Source organism: Rattus rattus, chromosome 10 (assembly GCF_011064425.1).
Source record: "Rattus rattus isolate New Zealand chromosome 10, Rrattus_CSIRO_v1, whole genome shotgun sequence".
In the NCBI taxonomy this organism is placed as follows: Eukaryota; Metazoa; Chordata; class Mammalia; order Rodentia; family Muridae; genus Rattus; species Rattus rattus.
In genome coordinates, this window is record NC_046163.1 from 21300297 (window position 1) to 21325129 (window position 24833).

Here is a 24833-nt window from a genome sequence, read left to right on the forward strand (position 1 = left end):
TCTAAGATCCTGAGTTCTTTGCATATATTGGATATTAACCATGTATTAGATGTAAGATTGGTAAAGACCTTTTCGCAATCTGTTTGCCTTTTTGTCCTACTTACAGTGTCCTTTGCATTACAGAAGCTTTGCAGTTTCATGAGGCCCCATTTGTTGATTCTTGATCTTAGAGCATAAACCATTGTTGTTTTGTTCAGGAAAATTTCTCCTATTCCTGTTTTCAACGTTTTTACCCACTTTTTCTTCTATTAGTTTGAATGTATCTGATTTTATGGAAAGTTCTTTGGTCCACTTGGACTTGAGCATTGTACAAGGAGATAAGAATGGGTCAATTTGCTTGGAAAGTTGTTTTCCATCCTGTAACTCTGAGGCAGTGTCTATCTTTGTTTCTGAAGTGTGTTCCTGTATGCAGCAAAATGCTGGGTCCTCTTTATGTATCAAGTCTGTTAGTCCATGTCTTTATATTGGGGGAAAATAAGTCCATTACTGTTAAAGGTATTAAGGAATAGTGATTGTTGTTTCCTGTTATTTTTGTTGTTAGAAGTGGGATTATATTTGTGTGGCTCTCTTTTTATAATTTCCTTGCAAGGAGATTACTTTCTTGCTTTTTCTAGGGTGTAGTATACCTCCTTGTTTTGGAGTTTTCCATCTATTATCTTTTGTGGGGCTGCATTTTTTGAAAGATATTGTGTAAATTTGGTTTTGTCATGTAATATCTTGGTTTCTCCATCTATGTTAATTGAGAGTTTTGCTGGATATAGTAGCCTGGGCTGGCATTTGTGTTTTCTTAGGATCTGCATGACATCCGTCTAGGATCTTCTGGCTTTCATAGTCTCTGGTGAGGAGTCTGGTATAGTTCTGATAGGCCTGCCGTTATGTTACTTGACCTTTTTCCCTTACTGCTTTTAATATTATTTCTTCGTTTTGTGCATTTGGTGTTTTGACTATTACGTGATGGGAAGAATTTCTTTTCTTGTCCAATCTATTTGGAGTTCTGTAGGGTTCTTGTATGTTTATGGGCATCTCTTTCTTTAGGTTAGGGAAGTTTTCTTCTATAATTTTGTTGAAGATACATACTGGCTTTTAAGTTGGGTGTCTTCATTCTCTTCTATATCTATTATCCTTAGGCTTGATCTTCTTATTGTGTCCTGGATTTCCTGTATGTTTTGGGCTAGGAGCTTTTCTCATTTATACATTATCTTTGACGATTTTGTCGATGTTTTCTATGGTATCTTCTGACCCTGAGGTTTTGTCTTCTATCAATTGCATTCTATGGGTGATGTTTGCATCTATGGCTCCTGATCTTTTCCCTAGGTTTTCTATGCAGGGTTGTCTCCCTTTGTGATTTCTGTATTGTTTCTATTTCAATTTTTAAATCCTGGATGGCTTTGTTCAATTCCTTCACCTGTTTGGTTGTGTTTTCATTTATTTCCTTAAGGAATTTTTGTGTTTCTTCTTTAAGAGCTTCTACTTGTTTTCTTGTATTATCCTGTATATATTTAAGGGAGTTATTTATGCCCTATTTAAAGTCCTCTATCATCATCATAAAATGTGATTTACAATCTAAATCCTGCTCTTCCCGTGTGTTTGGATATACAGTATTTGTTTTGGTGAGAGAACTGGGCTTTGATGATGCCAAGTAGTCTTGGATTCTGTTGTTTAGGTTTCTGTACTTGCTTATTGACATCATGTTGTCTCTGGTGTTAGCTTGTATTGCTGTCTTTGACAGTGACTTGACCCTTATGTAGGCTGGTGAGTCAGCACTCTTGGAGACCTGTTTACTTTGAGCTAGATCTGGGAACAGAAAGCTACTGGCTTTCTGTGACCTGAACCCTCCAGGCGGGTTACTTGCCTCAGAAGTGTTGGTCTTACCTTTGCTCTCAGATGTGTAGGGGCTTCTGCCAACTGGTTGTGAACTCTTGGTGCAGTCAGAAACCAGAATGGTCCCACCCATGACTGCTCTTAGGTTCCTATGCCCAGAGGGCACAACTGACACTAGTCAGTTTCCTCTTGGGTCAGGAGTGAGGGCAGAAAGTACTTTTCTCCTGTGAGTTCTCAAGATTGTCTGTACTTCTGAGAATCCAAATTTCTTCCCCATGGGATTTGGGTGCAGGGAGTTGTGGGACACATTCAGTTTACTTCTGGGCAAAGCCTGAAACCAGAAGTGTCTTGTCCCAGAAGATGTCTGCCTGAGGACCCAGCTATACTACTCCTGGACATATACCCAAAAGATGCTCCAACAAACAGCAAAGATACATGCTCCACTATGTTCATAGCAGGCTTATTTATGATAAACAGAACTGAAAAGAACCAAGATGCCCTTCAATAGAGGAATGAATACAGAAAATGTGGTACATTCTACACAATGGAGTACTATTCAGCTATCAAAAACAATGACTTCATGAAATTCAAATGGATGGAACTAGAAAATATCATCCCAAATGAGGTAACCCAGTCACAGAAAAATACACATGGTATGCACTCACTGGTAAGTGGAAATTAGCCCAAAAGGCTAAATTACCCAAGATATAATCCACAGATCACTTGAAGCTCAAGAAGAAAGATGACCAAAATGCAGATGCTTCACTCCTTCTTAAAAGGGGGAAGAAAAATATTCACAACAGGGGATATGGAGGCAATATATATATATCTTCACCAAAACTAGGTAAGAAGATGAAGCTAAGAAGTGCATGCTGAGAGGAGTCTAATATAGATGTCTGCTGAAAGATACAGTCAGAGTAGGCCAAATAGAGATGTAAATGCTAGCACCAAATAATTGAACTGAGAAAAGGATCCCCATTTGAGGAATTAGAGAAATGATTAAAAGAACTGAAGGGACTTGCAACTCCATAATAACAACAATGCCAACCAACCAGAGCTCCCAGGGACTAAACTACTACGCAAAGAGTGTATGGTGGACTAACCCATGGCTCAAGAACCATATGTAGCAGCTCCAATGGGCAACAATTGGAGGAGAAGCCCTTGGTCCTGCCAAGTCTAGATTCCCCCAGTTTAGGGAAATATCAGGGGGGTGTGTAAGAAGGGGAGGTGTGTGGGGAGAGGAACGCCCTTATAGAAGACGGGGAGCAGGATGGGATGGGAGCTTATGGTCAGGAAACTGGGAAAGAGAATAACATTTAAATTGCAAATGAAAAATATATAATAAAAAATAAAATAAAACAACTCATCTCTAGGGTCTTCTTCACTGTGACTTGCAACATAGTCCCACGGTGGATCATTTGTGATCAAGTTTCTCCCCAGTACATTTCGTTTCCGTGCCAGTCCATTGTTTCTCATGTCTGCTATTAGCTCTGAAGGGTGCATCAAAGGCCCTGAGCCCTCCATAGGAACTGAATTTGCATTGATCTCAGAAAGACTAAACAAGGGCCACTCTCAATCTGTGTTCTCATAGTCCCACTTGTGACATTTAATACGCCTTAATTTGGAACCTGAATAAAAAAGGTTTGATTTCTGATGTTCATTTCATCTTTGGCATATTTTTCCCTCAGAGCACCTTTCTGCCATTTGAACTTGTATTCTCTCTCACTCCTTATTTTCTTCTTTCTCATTGTTTTCTTTCAGGGCCTGGCAGGGCCTCATACATGAAATTCAGGCCATTCAGTACACGCTCATCTCCCATAAGCAATCTGTTATCATATGACTCTCGTTCTTTAAGGTACTGTTGCATTCATTCTTCTTAGACCTTTTAATCATATGATATTTTTCTGTTCTGCCATCCATACCTTCTTGATGTTGGATTTGAATGCAGGATGAAAGTCCTTTTTACACATGAAATTGGCGAATGATTTCCCCATTTGGAATCTGAGAAGCAGAAGCCAACTGTTAGGTCTGCTAGGAATGTAACATCTTTCTTCCTTCCTTCCTTCCTTCCTTCCTTCCTTCCTTCCTTCCTTCCTTCCTTCCTTCCTTCCTTCCTTCCTTTCTTTCTTTCTTTCTTTCTTTCTTTCTTTCTTTCTTTCTTTCTTTCTTTCTTTCTTTCTTTCTTTCTTTCTTTCATATAACCCAGGCCTGGTGTGGCACCACCTACAATGAGCTTGGCCTCTCTCATTAATCACAAACTATGGAAAGACTATACAAACTTGCATATACTCTTGCATAAACTCACTCTCACAGAGTCACCTTTCTCACAGTTGACTGTGCCTTGTGCCATGTTGACATACAAATCATTCATCAAAAATGAGTTTGTGAAAAAGAAGTCTAATGTTTTTGTTACCAATGTGAATAAACATTGTTTCTACTTACCTGAGATTCCTTGTGACCACTGCATGATTTTAAGTGATTGAGCCAAAAAAATAAGCCTCTGGTTACACACAGATTAATAGGTAATGGAAATTTTCCATTCTGTATAATTTTTCATTAGGGTTCCTGCCAAAGTCCCTTATATCTATTATAACTTCAAATGTTCAGATGGGTTTCCTTCACTTTCTATCTTCCCTGCTTTATGAACCTGAGGTTCTGAATGAAAAGGGCATGTGTTCTAATGGAATTCTCCCCTGGGGCACATCAAGTCATTTTACACAATGACACACTAAGAAAGGCAATCTATGATGTGTGACTGACTCTAATGCGACTTTTCCATCATTTCATTTGTTTTCCATTAGCCAGAAAAGAGACATAAGAACTACATAGAAATCTTTTTCTTGAACTCTGTAGGGGTTTTCTAGTATATTAGAATTCTGCTACAATGCAGTATTTCATAAGCTTAGGAAAGATGCACATTTAAAACCATTTTAACCTTCAATCTTCTGTTTGCAATCTTAAAGTATTCATGAAAGTAACTATATTTTTTATTCTGAATGTCTCTTATATTGTTTTTAAAGATAAATACTTTGATACGATATCAATCAGCATTTTAATCATTTTTATTATCACACAGCTTTTACAAACCATTGTAGTTCAACTTAATTGCTATAGGTATAGAGGTAATGGCACTGATTACGAACATTAAATGGCAAACATTATTTTCAAACATATTTTCTTTGTTTGCTTATCTAAAAAAGCATGTACTGCTGACATTCAAATATTTTGTTGTCATAACAATGTCATAATCTAATGTGAGATAAACACAGATGTGAGATGGACAACGTATGTAACCTCATCATTATAGCTGGAGATTTTTCTATTTAGTGTATGGCTTTCTTGTATTCTTTGCTCAGTCCTAAGCTACTCACCCATCTTTGTGTGTCATTGTTTTCATTTAATCATGAAGCCAGTTCTGCCACCTGACTGTCTCTCTACCCTCCACTTGTCTTCTTCCAATTTCTTTTCATTATTTGGAATATACTCCATGCTTCAGCACATGCATTCAATGCAGTGGTCCATTTTGAGTCTCAAAATATTGGAACGCTTTGTTCTTTTTTAATTAATTAATTAATTAATTAATTAATTTTTACATTCCACATTTTTCCCATCCCAGTTCACCACTGAGGGTTCCACATCTCATACCTCCTCCCCGCACCCTTGCACTTCACCCACCCCAGTCGTCTCCATGAGGATTTCCCCACCTCATCCACTCCACCAGACCTCTAAACTTCCTGGAGCATCCAGTCTCTTGAGGGTTAGATGCATCTTCTCTGACTGAACCCAGACCAGGGAGTTCCCTGATGTGTATGTGTTGGAGGCCTCATCTCCTGTGGTGTATGCTACCTGGTTGGTGATCCAGTGTCTGAGAGATCTCAGGAGTCCAGGTTAATTGAGTCTGCTGGTCCTCCTAGAGGGTTGTCCTCCTCCTTAGCTTCCTCCAGCTTTTCCCTATTTCAACCAGAGTGGCTAGCAGTTTCTGTTCATTGGTTGGGTGTACATATCTGCATCTGACTCGTTCAGCTGCTTGTTGGATCTTTTGGAGAGCAGTTATGGTAGATCCCTTTTATAAACAACCCCTAGCTTCAGTAATGATGTCAGGTCTTGGGACCTCCCTTTGAGCTGGAATCCACTTTGGCCTGTCGCTGGATATTCTTTTCCTTAGGCTTTTCTCCATTTCCATCCCTGGAGTACTTTTAGATAGTAAGAATTATGGGTCAGAGATTTGTTTGTGGGATAGCAACCCCATTCCTCACTTGACGCCCTATCATTCTGCTGGAGGTAGATTCAATAAGCTCCCTACCTCGACAGTAGAACCTTTCATATAGGGTCCCCCACCACTTTGAATCTTGAGAGTCTCTCACTCCCCTTGTCTCTGGTACATTCTATAGGGTTTTCCTAACCTCCTTCCTCCAGAGGCTGCCTGTTTCCATTCTTTCTGTTGGCTCTCAGGGCTTCAGTCCTTTTCCTACAACCAATACCAGATCATGTTTCCCTCTCTGCTACCCCCATCCCCTTCCCCTCACCTGTTCCTTTCCCCTCCCCCTTTGTGATTACTTTCTTCTCCCTTCCAATTGGAACTGCAGTGTCTTCAGGAATGCTTTGTTTCAAAATAAAAAAAAAGCCTTAAATGAATGTAATGTATATGGATAAAAACACAACAGTTTTTAAAATACTAAAGTGTTTTAAGTTTCCTATTATACCTGCTGCTAAAACTACATATAAATAGAAAAATCAATGTGAAAGAAAAAATGTATTTCAGACACCGGAAAGTATTTCATGTGTTCTTTAGTCATATATATGATATACAATATATGCTGTATTTTAACAGTTAATTATGCAAGTTAAAATTGCTTAATTATCATAAAATAAGGCGAGAAAGATGTAATAATTGAAGTAGAGCACAAAATGACTTGAGATTATTGATTCATTTCAAAGATTGTGAATGTAATAAAAAAGGCAAGAGACAATATAATTTTATATTAAATACTATTACAGTAATAGTGTATTTATTATATAGGTGACAGTGAATATTTCAGGCAAAAGTAATACATATGAGTCAAACTAGATGTGGGTGGTTGGGTTGGTGGTTGGAGTATCACACTCATAGAAACAGGGGGATGGGGGATGTGATAGGGGTTTTCTGGAGGTGAAACTAGGAAAGAAGATAATGTTTAAAATGTAAATGAAAAATCCAATAAAATGATAAAAATAGTATGTAGCCCACTATCGTTTACATTGGCACCAATGCACATGTAATTTATTTGCCTCTTATTTTTTGGCTTAGATGCTTGGTACTTTTGAGTAGACAACATAATGAAGCATGTAAGTCATGTCTTTATGAGGGATAAAATCCTACGTCTATCTTGTGATTTTATAAGCATCGTGACTGAAGGAAAACTCAAATCATCGAAACACTGAGTAGAAATAAACTTGTTGAGAATTCAAAAAGAAAACAAGTGGAAGAAATGAGTAACAGACTTGTGATAAAGAAAAACCCAGTCACTCAAAAAGATAAGAGCAGTGTTCTGAGTTACTTTTTCTGGGGACACGGAAGTCTTCATTCATGCCAGATAGAGACCTGTTAACAGTACAAAGTGATAATTATAGAAACGTGTAACATGTTCAGCAGGTGAGTTTACAGGGATAGCTTAGAGGTAAGTGGGTAAGGGATTACTTATAGCGGCACTCAATGACAGCTAAATCACCAAAACTCTCATCTCAATTTAGGTGAGAGTTCAGATGTATTCTTGGAGCTTCCTGCAAATTTACAAGCCAATCAGCTGGTCCAATGTATTCTCCCTATCAGTTCTTCTTTGTAATACAAACTAGGGAATTTATGAATTTTGTGTTAAGAAGGTGACTTTATCCATATTGCCTGTAGGTAAGCCTTAGGATATTTTTTCTCAATGGTTTCTGTGAAAGTCACAATCCACAGGATATTATCATCTCTGGGCAGGTGGTCCTCAGCTGTGTAAGAAAGTAGACTGGGCAAACCATGGGGAGCAAGACATTAAGCCACATTCTGCTTCTGCTTCTGTTTCTGCCTAGACTCTCCTCAGGAACAGAATATAACCTGACATTCATAAGCTACAAAAATCTCTTTTCTATTCAAGTTATTCAGGGATATGGAGTTTTATCATAGCAATTAAATTCTTATCAGAACATCATTAATATATCCACATAACATGTACAAATTTTCTTTTGATATGTATGGTAACAAATTTACAGATTTACTTTAATAAACCTCTAGAAACATTTGGGCATGTATTATTTAGTGTATGATATCATATTTAAATAAGACGAGACTAGGGAGCATGACATAAACAATTGGTGGATTGAGAAGACACTTGATAAATGGAGTAGATGATAATCAAAGAGAAGGAACAGCGATGTAGCTTATTTTCCAACACACACATCAGTGTTTTTTAATTAGGTCCCAGTCGTGTGTTTAGATGGAAGACAGAATGCATGGACGCTCTGAGACAGGTGTTTGGATACATGAGCCCCGTTGACACGATGATGAAGTAAGCATTTCTGAGTGTATATGAGTGCTGGACAATTGTCAGCCTATATAGTTTTCTGGCTTATGAATTTTAAGGAAAATCTATGCATGTGTCAGTCTGATACACTTCAGAAAGTATAGGATGTTAGGTGGAATGTAATGGACTACGAAGCAAGAACAATTACTTCATAATAATAGCCATTGTTCGAAGTTTCTAAAACAAATGAAAGTACACAAAGAGTAGTGAAACTTATTTTGTTTTCTATTCTTTTTTCTTGGGATGAAGCGAATTTCATGTAAACCATCCCCAATTAAGTGTTTTCCTTTATAGAAGCTACCATGGTCATGGTGTATTTTCACAACACTAAAACACTAAGACAGAAATTGGTACCAGGAGTCAGGGACTTTCACCAAAGAAAGCTTCTTACAGGTAGTGAAACTGTTGCACAAGAACGAAGTGTTTAAAGTCAACAAATATGAAAGAAATTGGAAATCTAAAGAACATTTGGACATCAGACATGAAGATGGAGAGTTTTGTCCAACTAGTTTCCAGTCTTGCTTTGTTCCAGTGTTTCCTAACTAAGCTTCCTTTTGAAGAGTAATATATATCTTGTGGGGAATATTTGATCTGCCTTTTCAGTGGTTTTGCAAGGGCTACAGTTCTTTCAAACATTCTGTTGATTTCCATGAAACTAAGATGAACATTGGAATTTTAAACAGTGCTGGTACTGTGATAGACTATGAGTAATTTTGAAGTTGGACAAAATGTGTTTGGTATTATGATGAGGCTCCAAGTCTATGGGGACCAAGGAGAGGAATTTGGTTGTTTGAATATAAATGACCCCATAGTTATATAAGGAGTTTCTTTATTAAGAGGTGTAGAAAGTTTTGTTGGACTAAGTGTGGGTTTGTTGGAGGAAATACAACACTCGTGGGTGGGACTTGTGGTCTCAGAAGCTCAAACCCTGTCTACTTCCTCACAATTCTCGTCTTGTTATTTGCTGATCAAGATATAGATCACTCAGTTCCTTTTCCGGCACCTTGTCTGTCTGCATGCATGCTGTCATGCCTCGCAACAAGATGATAATGACCTAAACCTATAAGTTACAGGCCAGCACAAATTAAATATTTTATGTACAAGAGGAGTAGTAGTAGTAGTAGTAGTAGTAGTAGTAGCAGTAGCAATAGTAGTAATAATAATAGTAATAGTGTTTAAGATACCTACTGATACAGCTTTAATCTCTCTAATTTACCCTATGTTGACTATCTCAGCATGTTTAGAAATGTTTTCACTTCTTAAAAACTTTCTTATATGAAAATGTATTCTACTTTTACATGTTGACACACTTTCTTAGTTATAGAGCATTAGATGTTATATAATCCCCTGCTTTCCTTATTAGCAACAGGCAATAAAATATTCTCACTCTCCCCTACTTTATGTATTGGCTATGTTTGTTTAGGTTTGTATTCATCAAAATGGGAACCTATTCCTTAAGTATGAATCTATATATTCACCAAGTTTTATTTAATCTTGTAATTTAGAAGAACACTATTATTAAGTTGGAGAAATATATTTAATATACTTCATGATTTTGGGGGGTTGAGCAGGTTCACCCCATTGCTTTGCAAATGCTACTACTACTAAAATATTTTTATGAATATGATTGAGTGTGTATGTCCATGTGTTTTCAGATACACAGCATTTAACTTATTCTAGATTACATCTGTACTTGACAGTGTGCATCTTAATATTAATACTATTGTTTTTCACAATTGGCTTTATATATCAAAAATATGGAAATCATATTTCTGAGATTTGGTATCTGTTCAGTACCAGGATCAGGAGGATATATACTGTTTATACAAAACTCTGTTTTATTAAATGTTTCATTTTATTTATTTGAATGAGTACATTTTTTAAAGTTCCTTTTAAACTTCTTTAAATAACTTAGTATTTGAATTCTGTCACTGACTTTCTTTATCAAATGCAAGTAGTATTTTCTTACACAATATTAAATTAGATTAAACCTTATGTGCAGCAGAATCAATAAAAAGGAGGATAGGTTTTCCACAATGACTGTTATGTTCTCACCTAGTGCATCATAAGTTGCACTCTGCTTAGGGAAGTCATGTATTTCTTCTTATATTTCCATGCAATTTAAAAGGAAACCCGACAGTAACATTGCTATTTAATATGTTTCTAGATTTTGGGGGAGTCCAAGACTTTGATCATAACTAATTTCTATAACTGAGAACTATCAATTTGCAACAAAAGATACAGAAGGATAGCCACAGTAAGTGAATAGCGCTAAATGTTAAAATGCCTTCATTCTGCCTTTCTATAGATTTCAGTAAATTTGAGATCATTGAGAAGACTGTTTTACAAGTTTAGTGTTCTTAGAGAAAATCTTGATAGCATTACCCATGTGAAGTGCACGAACTAGAACAAAGTGCTACAGGAGACACATGAGTGATCACACAGGAAATCCTTCTGACAAAAAAGGACTAGCAGGATTTACTAGTCCCTTATAAATCCTCCCCTTTGTTATATGATCATTCACAATCTGGGCTCTTTTTACCTTCTGCTTTTCTGCTCAAGGTTGCATTTTCAGTATGTTCTAGACATTTTGAGACACCTGCGCTGTTATTTCATGTAGGATTGCTTGTTAAAAGAAACTCAAATGACTGAAATAAACCCTTGACCTCTTCCTTAGCCTTCCTCGAGGCTAGCTTCTAATTAGCCACCCAATGTCAGCCTTTTGTACATGTCATCTTACTGACTTGATCCCATTATAACCTATAATGAGTTTGTTGCATTCAGTCTATTTCACTGGTCTATTTTCAGCCTATTTTCTTATGTGACTAGAAAAAGAAAATGAGCTCTTGGTTAGTCATTATGCAGCTCTGTAGTATAGGATTCAAACAGAAAAATCTGATGAGCAAACGTGTGGTTTAGATTAAAAGAAAACAAATTATTATTTTTATCATTTGAGGATTTCTTAAAAATTATATTTCACAACATATCACCTAAAATACATAGTATTCTTAAATGAGACTTGACAAAGACCAAAATTTGTTACTGTATAGTTCCCATTTCTATTAATGTACTGCTGTATATTATTCTCCTATAATTCACAATAAAGTATCTTACTTTTATATGGAAATTAACAAAACAGCTTGCAGGACTTTGAAATATTAAGCTGGGACATTTACAAGGACAATGAAACCAAATCAGAAAGAGTTCATTTGCCAACACATCTCAAACAAATATGTAGAGGAACTCCAGAGCAAAGGGATTGTTATTGGTGGCTGAATGCCTTGAGGGTTGCATGCATAATATGGTTTCAATAGCCTGCACTGACTTTCACATGACCTACAGTTTCCCTCTGAGTGCTTTATGTAAATGTGCTTACCATGCCTATGGTGTTTTGTCCTGTATTAGAGGTAGACACAGGGATTTTTCAATTACACATCTATAGTGTGATAGACACAAGCTTTAATGCAGTCTCAAGGACACATTTATTATAGGGCTTATTTTACACACTTTTGTATTTCTCTATTTGCTTTGGGATTTCATTTTCTCAATATTTCTCTTTAATAATTAGTAAGGCAAAAAGATTATAATGAAATGATAGCAACAGTAAGCTCAGGAGGGTGGTTTTATAGGCTTTCTTTATCCTTGCTGGAGAACAGAGCAAGTTGGGGGGTCAACATTAGCGATCATTGTGGTTGAGTTTACAATGTAATTAAAAACAATTTTGAGTTTTTTATAAGTTCATTTTAATTCTATGCTGAAGTTTTTTACAAGCAAGATTTTAATTTTATGCTGAAACTATCTCTATCTTACACACAGGGAAAGGTTAGCCCCAAACCACCAAAATCAAAGGAAGGAAAACACATGTGCACGTGCGTGCGCGCGTGCACACACACACACACACACACACACACACACACACACACACACACACACGAGAGAGAGAGAGAGAGAGAGAGAGAGAGAGAGAGAGAGAGAGAGAGAGAGAGAGAGAGAGAGAGAGATACTCAAAGACACAGACACACACATATACACCCTATCTCCACTACTGTCATCACTACCACCACCACCACCAGGAATCAAAAATCATTGGTCATCACTTTCTCTCAACATCAGTATCACAATTCATCCATAAAAGACACAAGGCTAACAAACTGAGGTAAAAGGGTGACCGATCCTTTTGTTACAACCAGGACACAGAGCTAAACATCAAGGATAAACATTACCTAAGGGTAAACTGTTGGAAGAAGGTACTCCAAAAAATAGACCTAAGAAGCAAGTAGGTACAGCCATTTTAATATCTAAAACATAGACTTCTAGCCATTTTAAAAAGACCTCAAACTGATGTTAATCAGAAGAAACAGGGAAGGAGACTGCATACTCACCAAGGAAAAACCATCAAGGTGACATTTCAATGCTTAACCTTATGCCACGAGCACAAGGGCAGTAATATTTGTGAAAAGGGTATGCTATAACAGTTTCAATCGCATATTGACCCTCACCCCCCATAGTGGGGAGATTTCAGTTCCTCACTCTCACCAATAAACAGGTTGTCTAATGAAAAACAAAGAAATTCTAAACCTAAGAGATATTGTAAACCAAATGCACATAAGCAAATGTAAAAAATAAGTTTCACTCAAGTGCAAAAGAATATACCTTTTCCCCTTAACTTTATGCAACTTTCACGAAAATTTCCTACATAATTAGACATGAGATAGCAGAAAATTGAAATATATCCCTGCATCCCATCAGACCTACCAGGATTAAAGCTTTTATCAGCAGTCACAGAAACAACATAAATATTAAAAACATATGGAAACTGAGTAACTACTGAGCGAAAAACATATCAAGACAGAAATAAAGAAAATATAGAGATGTTCTAGAATTCAATAAAATTAATACACCCCATACTCAAACTTATGGAACATAATAGTACTAAGTGCAAAATATAAACAAATGACAAAATAATAAAACTGAAGAGATCATATACAACTAACTTAATAACATATCTCAAAGGTCTAGAAATAAAAGGTAAAATCACACCCAAAAAAATAATCGAACTCAAGCCTGAAATCATTAAAGTAGGAACCAAAAGAAACATACAAAGAATGAATGAAAAAAGGAGGTGATTCTTTAAATAAATCAGAAACATGGAGAAACTCTTATCACAAGAAAAAAGCAGAGAGAATATTAAAATTAAAATTAGAACAGAGGCACATAACATTGTAACTAATAAGCTTGGGTATGTTGTGTCTTCATTTTCATTAAGTTTTAAAAAAGCTTTTTTTAATATTATTTTACTTGGATGGTTTTGTATTTATATTTCAAACATTACCTCCTTTCTTTCCTCTCCCATATCCCCTCCCTTTACTCCTGCTTCTTTGGGAATACTCCCACCCAACCACTCCAACCTCAACTTCTTGGCATTCCCTTAAAAAGTCTTTAATTTCTTTAATTTTTCTTTGATCAAATTGTCATTGAGTATAACATTATTCAGTTTCCATGTGCATGTGGGCTTTCTGTTGCTTTTTTTTGTTATTGAAGACCAGCCTTAGTCCATGGCAACCTGATAGGATGCATGGGATTATTTTAAACTCCTTGTATCTATTGAGACCTGTTTTGTGACCGATTATATGGTCAATTTTGGAGAAGGTACCATGAGGTGCTGAGAAGAAGGTATATTCTTTTGTTTTAGGAAGAAATGTTCTATACATATTTGTTAAATCCATTTCCTTAATAACTTCTGTTTGTCTCACTGTGTCTTTTTTTAGTTTGTTTCCATGATCTGTCCATTGACGAAAGTGATGTGTTGAAGTCTCCTACTCTTATTTGTGTGGTTCACTGTATGCTTTGAGCTTTACTGTTTTGTTTTGTTTTTTTTTGTTTGTTTGTTTGTTTTTTTTTGTAATGAATGTGGGTAACCTTGTATTTGGAGAATAGATATTTAGAATCGATTGTTTATCTTGGTGGATTTATCATTTGATATGTATGAAGCTCCCTTCCTTAACATTTATAATAACTTTTGGTTGAAAACCGATATTTTTGAATATTAGAATGGCTATTCCAACTTGTTTCTTGAGACCATTTGTTTGGAAATTTTTTTCAAGTCTTTTACTCTTAGGTAGTTTCTCTTTTTGTCACTGAGATATGTTTCCTATATGTATCAAAATGGTAGGTTCTGTTTATGTATCGAGTTTGTTAGTCTGTGTCTTTTTATTGGGGAATTGAACCCATTTATGTTAAGTTTTATTAAAGAATAATGATTGTTTTTACTGGTAATTTGGTTGTTAGGGGTAGAATTATGTTTGTATGGCTCTCTTCTTTTGGGTTTGTTGTAACAAGATTATTTTCTTGCTTCTTCTAAGGTATAGTTTCCCTTCTTGTGTTGGGGTTTTCAATCTATTATCCTCTGTAGTGCTGATTTGTGGGAAAATACTGTGTAAATTTGGTTTTACCATGAAATACCTTGTTTTCTCCATCTACGGTAATTGAGAATGTTGCTGGCTATTATAGCCTGCGCTGGCATTTGTGTTCTCTTAGGGTCTGTAGGACATCTGGCTAGGATATTCTAGCTTTTATAATCTCTGTTAAGAAGTCTGGTGTAATTCTGATATGACTTTATATGTTACTTGACCTCTTTTCCCTTACTACTTTTAATATACTTTCTTTGTTTTGTGTATTTGATGTTTTGTCAGAGGAATTTCTTTTCTTGTCCAATCTGTTTTGAGTTCTGTAGGCTTCTTGTATTTTCATGGACATCTCTTTCTTTAGGTTTGGGAAGTTTTTTTCTATAATTTTGCTGAAGATATTTACTGGTCCTTTCAGTTAGGAATCCTCACTCTCTTCTATACCTATTATTCTTAGGTTTGGTTTTCTTATTGCTTCTTGGATTTCCTTGATGTTTTGGTTAGAAGCTTTTTCTTTTTGCATTTTCTTTGACTATTGTGTCAATGTTTTCTATGGCATCTTCTGCCCTTGAGGTTCTTTCAATTGCTTGTATTCTGTTGGTGATCCTTGCGTCTATGACTCCTGATTTCATTCCTATGTTTTCTATTTCCAGGGTTGTCTCCCTTTGTGATTTCTTTTTGTTTCTACTTCCATTTTTAGGTCCTCGATGGATTTGTTCAATTCCTTCACTTGTTTGTTTGTGTTTTTCTGTAACTTTTAAAGGGAATTTGTGTTTCCTCTTTAAAGGCTTCTACTTGTTTACCCGTGTTGTCCTGTATTTTCTTTTAAAAAAAATGTTATTTATGTCCTTCTTAAAGTCCCCTATTTTCATCATGAGATGTGATTTTAAATCCAAATCTTGCTTTTCCAGTGTGTTTGGTATCCAGTGTTTACTGTGGTGAGAACTGGGCTCTGTTGATGCCAAGTTTTCTTGCTTTCTCTTGCCTAGGTTCTTGTGCTTGCATCTTGCCATTTGGTTATCTCTAATGTTAACTGGTCTTGCTGTTTTTGACTGGAGCTTGTCCCTCTTGTGGGCCTCTGAGTCTGTGAGCCTGTGATTTTATGAGTGAGAACGCTCCTGGCAGATAAGCTCTCTGATGACAATTTTTCAGTCCGTAGGTCTGTGGGACAGCCTTAGCTCTGTGTGCAGTTGGAGACTAGATGTGTCCTCTCCTAAGCCACCCTGAGGCTCAGGTGTGCCGTGTACTCTGGTAGGGTCTCTCTTTGTATAATCTGAGGGCTTAGGAGGGAGAGCACTCCTGGCAGACCAGTTCTCTGCGGGCAGACTTTGTGTCTGCAGGCTGTTTGATAGCCCCAGCTCTGGGCACATATGTAGACCAGAAGGGCTCAGTCTTTTTTATATACTGCCTTTCAACAAAAATTGTCTCATTCCGTGTGTTAGAAATGTATCAAGGTTTAAATTTCTAGTAATACTAGTATAGTGCCAGGGCATGGTCTTACAAGCAAGTAGTGGTTTTTATCTTAATGTTTTTAGAAGTAATATACAACAACTCATAATTTATCACTTTATATTATAAAGTCAGTATATTCATATGTTTCTAAGTAAAATATTGTATGTAATTGAGTGTAAATCTCTATTATTTTGATAATGTATTATAAGTTCATTTATACTGCAAAAAAGATAACTACCACCAGTTAAATCGTGTTAGAATTCTTTGATGCTGCTTATATATTTTCTTTGACATATATGAAATATAATTTAGTTTGTTCAAAGATTTTTAAATATATAGGACATGTATTATTAAAAAGTCTGTAGAGCATTAATATTTCTGGGTGAAATGTTTAATCTACACTAGATTGATTTCTTTCTAATCTATAATATATGAATATGATAAAGATTGAGGATATTATCTATGATGTTTTCATAAATATATAAATGGGTAATTTTAATTTTTTGTTTGGTTATATTTTGTTTTCTAATATTTTCCTCAAATTGAGAGCTTTGCATATGATAGGCTTATATTTTACTATGATATAATAGTTCAAGCCATTGCAATATTTAAAATAGGCTTAAGAGTTAATGTCCTCTGGCATTATTCATTATAACAATGTAAAAAAACTCCTTCTTTTATGGCTTATAGTTTTGTAGTTCATTATGATCATCTATAGAACTCTGTAATCTCTTTTCTTTCTTTTTTTTTTTTTTTTTTTTTTTTTTTTTTTTTTTCCCCGGAGCTGGGGACCGAACCCAGGGCCTTTATGTTTCCTAGGCAAGCGCTCTACCACTGAGCCAAATCCCCAACATCTCTTTTCTTTCTTTTTCAGTTTTGAGCCCATTGATGAAGTGCTTCTCTATTTCTGCTCCATCTATCCCCCTCCTACAGCCTAATTTTCTCAGCCTCTCAAAATTACCACCTTTATCTGGAGTTCTAGAAATTCACTGTTTAATATAGCATTTGGAGTTCTGTTTCTGTTCCAGATTAACTTCATTTATTGTAATGATGCGATGTGCAGTTACATGTGAGTTTTTAAATGACAGATTCTGCTCATTATGTATGTATGAAATATTTTTCCATATATTGATAAACATGTAAACCATCTCTACTTCTTCATTGTGTTGAAAATCATTGTAAGAAACATGAGAGTGCTAGCAGGAAATTCAGAGACAAAGTTTTGAGCAAAGACTGAAGGAAAGGCCATCCAGAGACTGCCCCATCTGGGTAATCTAACCCATATCTTTACAGCCACCAAACTCAGACAATATTGCTGATGCCAAGAAGTGCATACTAACAAGAGCCTAATATAGCTCTCTCTTGAGACATGACAAATACAGAGGTGAATGCTCACAATCAACCATTTAACTGAGAACAGGGTTCCCACTGGAGGAGTTAGAGAAAGGATTGAAGGAGCTAAAGGGGTTTGCAACCCCATAAGAGCAACAATACTAACCAATCAGAGTTCCCAGGGACTTAACCACCATCCAAATAGTATACATGGACAGACCCATAGCTCCAGCTGCATATGTAGCAGAAGATGGCCTTGTTGGGTACCAATGAGAGGAGAAGCCCTTGATCCTGCCAAGGCTTGATGCACCAGTGAAGGAGAATGTCAGGGTGGGGAGTTGGGAAGGAGTGGATGGTTGGGGGGGCACCCTCATAGAAGTAGGGGGAGGGGGATGGCATGGGGGGATGGCATAGTTATGGATGGGAAATAGGAAAGGGTATAATATTTGAAATATAAATAAAAACATACAATATAACACAATAAAAAAGAAACATTATGTACAATAGAACACAATAAAAAAAGAAATGTGAATGTAAATATATCTCTTGTTTTGTAACACTTATCCAATTTTCTTCACATGGTCAGTAGTAGCTTTCCTGGACTACATAGCAGTTCTGTTTCTACTCTTTAATTTTTGAAAATAACACAAGTTGTTCTCCATAATGTCTATACAGTTTTACTTTATCTCTGACAGTGTGCAAGACTTCCCTTCTATTCCCATCCTCACCAGCACACACTACCACCTCTCTTCTCTATTTGCTCAGAGCCTGTCTCCTAAGACCAAATTAATACATCATTTCTCTTTACATCTGGATACTCATAATGTTTAGTGATGTGAAACACTGTTCTTCTACATGCTGATCATTTGAAAAATGACTACCTGTTTGTACTGTCTTTTAAAAATACAGGTTATTTTCAATATTGTTATTAGTGTTCCTTATGTCTTAGAGATGCCAAATCTTTATGAGGTATGGAGTTACAAATACTGTATTGTTTTACTCCTTTTATGTATTTTTTGCTGGTTAGAAAAATGATGCAATTATGGTATATTCTTAAAAATAGAGGAAAGTTCTTTCAAATACCATTCAATTTATCTAATCCATTTTTGTTCTATGATCAAATATATCTTGGCATAGTGCAAAATCTTGGATTATTTTTCTTGCATTTTCTCTTAGTAACTTCACATTTTCTTATATCTTACTGTTAGTATGTCAACACTACCTGAAGCCATCTACATATTCAATTTTATCACTATCAATCTGTCAGTGACAATTCATTGCATTTCTAGTAAATCAAACTTAAAGTATATATGGGATAAGAAAAAAATCTAAATGTCTTATGTCACTTAGACAATAAAAGCAAAAGAGTATTATATATAATATCTTTAAACTATACCATTCAACTGGCACCATCGGAAAATAACCTGGCATAAAAACAGACAGCAAACAAAGGAACAGAATGCACAGCAGAGAAAAATTCATCTATTTCTCAACCATTGAATATTGTATGATATTTGCCAGCAGCACTAAACATATGTATTAGAGAAAAACTGACTCTTTAATAAATGATACTGGGAAACGTATATGTCTGCTTTCAGGAGAATAAAATTCAAAGATGAACTCTCAAGGGTTATGAAATTCCTTTGAATAAATTTTACAAATATCTGAATCTGATAGTTTGGAGCAAAAATCTTCTCTGCCCCTAAAAGTTACCTTGAAGGTCCTAACAGATGGATACAGGAATGTTACTGAAAAATGATTATGAAGAGACATCTGGGTTAGATGGAGCGGGGCACTGGATGGAGGAAGGGGTAGGGGGAACCTCTGGGATGAACTACAAACCTTGGACAATGAAAATTCCCAGGAATCTAGGAGGTGACCATAGCTAAGATGCCTAGCAGTAGGGAATAGGGTGTCTGAAATGGTCATCTCTTATAACCAGAAAAGATTTCCAGTGGAGGGAGTAAAACACAAACCTAGCTATAAAACCTTATACCCACAATTTCTCCTGGCAGCAAGATACTCAATAGTAAAGATGGAGCAGAAATTGAGAGAGTGGAAAAATAGTGACCCTTCCAGCTTGAGTCTCAAGCCATGAGAGGAATTACAACCCTGACCCTGCTAAAGATAGGTGCCTAGCATAAATGTCGTCTGAGAGGCTTCACCATGAAACTGATAGAAACAGATGTAGAGACTGACAGCCAATATTAGGCATATCTTGGGGCATTCTATAGAAGGGGCAGGGGGGATTGAAGGAGCCAGAGAGGTTAGGGACACCACAAGTAAACATACAGAATCAACTAATGTGGGTTCATAGGGATTCACAAAGACTGAACCACTAACTGAGAACAAGCATGGGACAGACTTAGGTCTTTTGTACACATGTAACAGTGTGCAGTGTTGTCTTCATGTGGAACTCCTAATGCAGGAGCAGGAGGAGGAGGAGGAGGAGGAGGAGGAGGAGGAGGGAGGAGGAGGAGGAGGAGGAGGAGGAGGAGGGAGCAGGAGCAGGAGGAGGAGGAGGAGGAGCAGGAGAGGAGGAGGAGGAGGAGGAGGAGGAGGAGGAGGAGGAGGAGGAGGAGGAGGAGGAGGAGGAGGAGGAGGAGGAGGAGGAGGAGGAGGAGCAGGAGCAGGAGCAGGAGCAGGAGGAGGAGGAGCAGGAGGAGGAGCAGGAGCAGGAGGAGGAGGAGGAGGAGGAGGAGGAGGAGGAGGAGCAGAGGAGGAGGAGCAGCAGGAGGAGCAGGAGGAGGAGCAGGAGGAGGAGGAACAGGAACAGGAGGAGGAGCAGGGCTGGAGCAGGAGGAGCAGGAGAAGGAGGAACAGGAGCAGGAGCAGGAGCAGGAGCTGTATCTGACTCTGTTGCTTGCCTTTGGATCCCCTTCACCTAACTGGGCTGCCTTGCCTATCTACAACAGGGAAAGATGTGCCTAGTCCTACTGCGACTTGATATTCCAAAGCAGATTGATATCCATGGGAAGTTTCTCTTTTCCTGAACCTTTGCTTAAGAGAAAGGGAGGACAGAAGGAGGGCATAGCAAGGAGGTGAAATGAGAGGGAGGACTGGGAAGAGAGGAGGGAGGCAAAGTTTTTTTCAGGATCGAATATAAATACAATAATTAATAAAACAATTGTTTTGTGTCATATTTTAGGCCACATTTCTGAACAGGATTCTACTATGTTTTCTTCAGGATTCTCTTCAAAGCATCAAGAAATGCATATATGATCACCAGTGTTTCAGGTTCACATTTCAGCCAAAGATCACATTAGTCTTAAAAAACAATTTTAAGAAATTTAACAAAGCAGCAGGAAAAACAACAGGCACAGTAGTGTAGCCTGGAGGCTTCATACACGTAAACAGAGTGTCCTGTGTCACTGTCACCAAATAAGGATTGCTTGCTACTGACAGTCAGCTGGCTGGTTATAACAGGTATTCTAAGGCACAAGGGGCCCTCTGCTTAAGTGTCTGCTTGTTCTTAGGATACTTGGTCCTAAGAAGTCATCCCTAAACACATGCACATGCTAGCAACACTAAATGGGCTGAACAGGGTATACACAAAAACTAACAACACGAGCAACACCACCACCACCACCACCAACAACAACAACAACAACAACAACAACCCACAGGATACCAAGTTACCATAAAACCCTTTTTTCTTTGCTAGTAATCCATTAAATCATTAAAATCGATGAGTAAATATCTACATTCTTTCAAGGAGGTCACAATGCAGTTCAGGCTGACCAGTCTTGCTCTTCAATACTCCCTGTGCACAGAGATTCTATGTGTGAGGGTATTTGTATTCCGTAGTAGATTTTCTTTGGTCTTTAAATGTGGTGCAGAATCTCAGAGGGTGGCCGCATAAAAAGCTGACAATATATAATTACAAAAAGATAAAATAAAATTCACATTGATTCTTATGTTTCATGTATAAATTCTACGTATTAAAAGCAAAGTACACCAGACTTTTCTGAACACATTTTTGCCCATACTCGCAGATGCAAAAGACTGCACTTAATTCAGAGTTCAGTTAACACACATCCCTAGCACAATCATGTGCTGCTTTTGCATTAATTTGATGAACATTGTGTATTTATGGATTACTAAATATTATTTTCCACAATCTCTTTTGGATTCTGGAGCTAGGAATACCTTGCTCCCTGGGAAACAATTTGTAATACAATTGGACATAATATAGTTTATTTTTATTTCTTTTTGCTCATCTGTTTCTCTTGGCAGTAAAGATATCACATACCAATATTCAAAACAAATTAGTAGTTAGTGGCTTACAATCTTCACCACTTTAACTAGTGGAAATTGTGAGCTTGTACCTTCTAGGGTTCTCCCAATAGTGGATGTATATGGGAATGATATCGACAATCGCTCACAGAACAGGAAATAATAAGAGGCAATTTCAAGTTCTCAAGATCTCAAGATCCATCACCTTTCAAATAATTACCTCTAAATGAATAACTTTAAACAATTTAGAACATATACATGTCAAGTAGTCATAAAAATAAATGATTCACTGCATTTGTTCATTGCACTGCAATCTTATGTCCTGTACTTAACCAGCCAGAGAATATTGGCAAGCAAAGATTATCCATCACTTGGTACACATGACAATGTGCTCTTCCGTACTGTAACCAGATCTTGGGATCTTAGTATTTGACCAAACTAACAAAATAATTTTAACTGGCAATCCTGCTGGTGGCATGATTGAGATGGACTAATAGATCTTTTTTTACTTTTTCATTTGTCCTCACAGTTTAATAACAATTGTGTAATAAAAGAAATACAGGAAAAAATCTGAGTTCACAGATAACCACTTGTGTGACCTGATTTAAGACATGTTTAAACTAACAAATATATTAATGGAGATACCACCATATACTTGGATGCATAGATACTTGAATAATGTAATAAAGAAAAGAAACAGATTCTCATATTTAGGGAAATCAATGTGTTATTTTATAGATATGTAATAATTCAATTAGTTCTTAATATGACCATGTCAGGCCCCAATACTTGAGGCAGAGTCTTATCAATTTATTTAATCAGCTTTAGTGCAATTCTCTAAACTGCTTTTTACTATGCTAGACTATTTCCCAGCTATGTTACCCAAATGACTTGCTGTTTGAGGCTGCCTGGGCACTTCTGCTTCATTAGTCTCTCATCAGGATGCACTTCTCTGGGCCCCATGCTTGGTCTATCCATCATAATGGCTACCTCCTGCTCACTCCTTCTTTCTCATTCTACACCTGGTCTTTTCTGAAACTGAAGACCCGGGAACCAAAGTCTCTATTTCTCTCACTAATTTCTTGTCATATATTTTTATTCAACCAGTCAGAGAATATTGGCGAGCAAAGATTATCCATCACTTGGTACACATGACAATATGCTCTTCCGTACTGTAACCAGATCTTGGGATCTTAGTATTTGAATACTTAGCAGCACCAATCTAATACCCAACATCACTCTAAACTGGTACAATAGTTTTTATACCAGGTGTAAATTTTATACAAGTTAAAATGAGAGAACAATTAATTACCATTGTAAAATTCTCACCATTATTGCAAAAGGATACCTAGATTTTTCCTAACATATTGGTATTGCAGAAAAATGGGTCTATTGCTAAATAAATCATTGTTGATATTTCTCCCCAGCAGGCTCCATAGCACATTTAAGAATTATGGATGTACATTAGCTGAAAGAGAGTTTCTTAGCTAGAGTGGAGCAGGAGATTAAAACTACTTTTACCTTGTCAGCATGGTCATAATCAGAAATAAAAAGACCAAAATTGCTGGCAAAGATGTGAGAAAAGTGGAACCCTTGTGCACTCTGTGTGGCAGTCTACATTCATTAACTCTTTTAGAAGTCTTATCCAAAAACACACAGACAATTGCAAATGGATCTGCCCTGTGTCTCATGGACTATGAATCCTGGGAATATACTCAAACGACATCATATCTATTTATAGAGGTAATTGCACATGTGTTCAGTATAACTATATTATAGTAGCCTAGGAATGGGATTAATATAGATGATAATAAACATAATGAAAATTTGTTATACACACAATGTAATATTATCCAGCTGTTAAGAAAGCTAATTATGAGATTTTCAGGTAAATAGATGGAATTGGAAAACACAGTGCATGAGATCACAGTTTTTAATGGGCAGGCACGTCATCTTTGTTTTGTTTATTTTGTTCTGTCTGTCTAACGTGAAGTACACATGGAAGTTTGGAAACTAGATGCAGGCCATCATCAAAGGATGAATTTAGGGAAGGAGATAATAGCTTACAGGTAATTGTTGAGAGGGAAAATATTGGGGGTAGAAGTAGCCAAACGAATAGAAAAGTGATGACAGGAAAAGGTGTGTCAGAGTCCAACAGAGGCTTTGACATTTCCTTTTGTTCTGAGACACTGGAGAACTTGACATGATCATGTGCACGTTAATAATATTCAGGAACTCTCCTTTACTCATAGACTCTAGTTTTCCTCTATTGTGTATTTTTCATCTCTGTTTTGAAAAATCACACAACTATAAAGCACAGACATAAGTCTGTGTCTACTAATTGTTGCTATTCTGTTGCTAAACATGTGAGCTTAATTAACTAATTCATTAATTAATTAATTGCCAGTAGCCTTATTATGACTCAATTTGAGATCAGGTATAACAATCATTTCTGTACTATTGTTTTATAATTAATAATTATATTTAATATTTCACTCAGGCATGCTTTAGTTACAGGCATCTTTTTTCTTTCTGAAAACAGAATTTCAGATGTGTCCTGGATGTGGTACAACAGGTTACACAATGCAGAAGTGACTCAGTATCCTAGGGGGTTCTAGACTTCCTCAACAGAGCAAATGCATGGATTTGTTTTTCCTAATACACTTAGAGTGGAATCTGTCTCCTTCTAATCTTCAGCTCTCAGAAATTATCCAATCTCCTTTCAAACAAATGTAAATGTATCTCATATTTTCTCAGCTCTCATGTCTCTGAGAAATTAACTTCAATTTACACACACACACACACACACACACACACATTGCATAGTCTATATTATAGTTTTCTGTTTTATGTAAACTTCATTCCTAAGGAAAGACAGTAATTAGCCCATAGAATATTTTGCATATTGTAATAATGTGTTATAAAGGATGAAACAAATTCTATTTTAAGAAGTTCAGAATTCACAACAACGTTATATTACCTAAGGTGGGAAAATCATGATAAATATGAAAATAAAGTGCAATTTTTTTTTACGAAATATCGATTA

The 24833-nt window shown here is 36.6% G+C and overlaps 1 pseudogene; it reads right to left on the reverse strand.

Moving 5' to 3' along the window:
- The window catches only part of LOC116911596, a 159066-nt pseudogene extending 155251 nt beyond the window's left edge, over positions 1-3815 (reverse strand).
- Positions 3816-24833: the final 21018 nt, after the last annotated feature.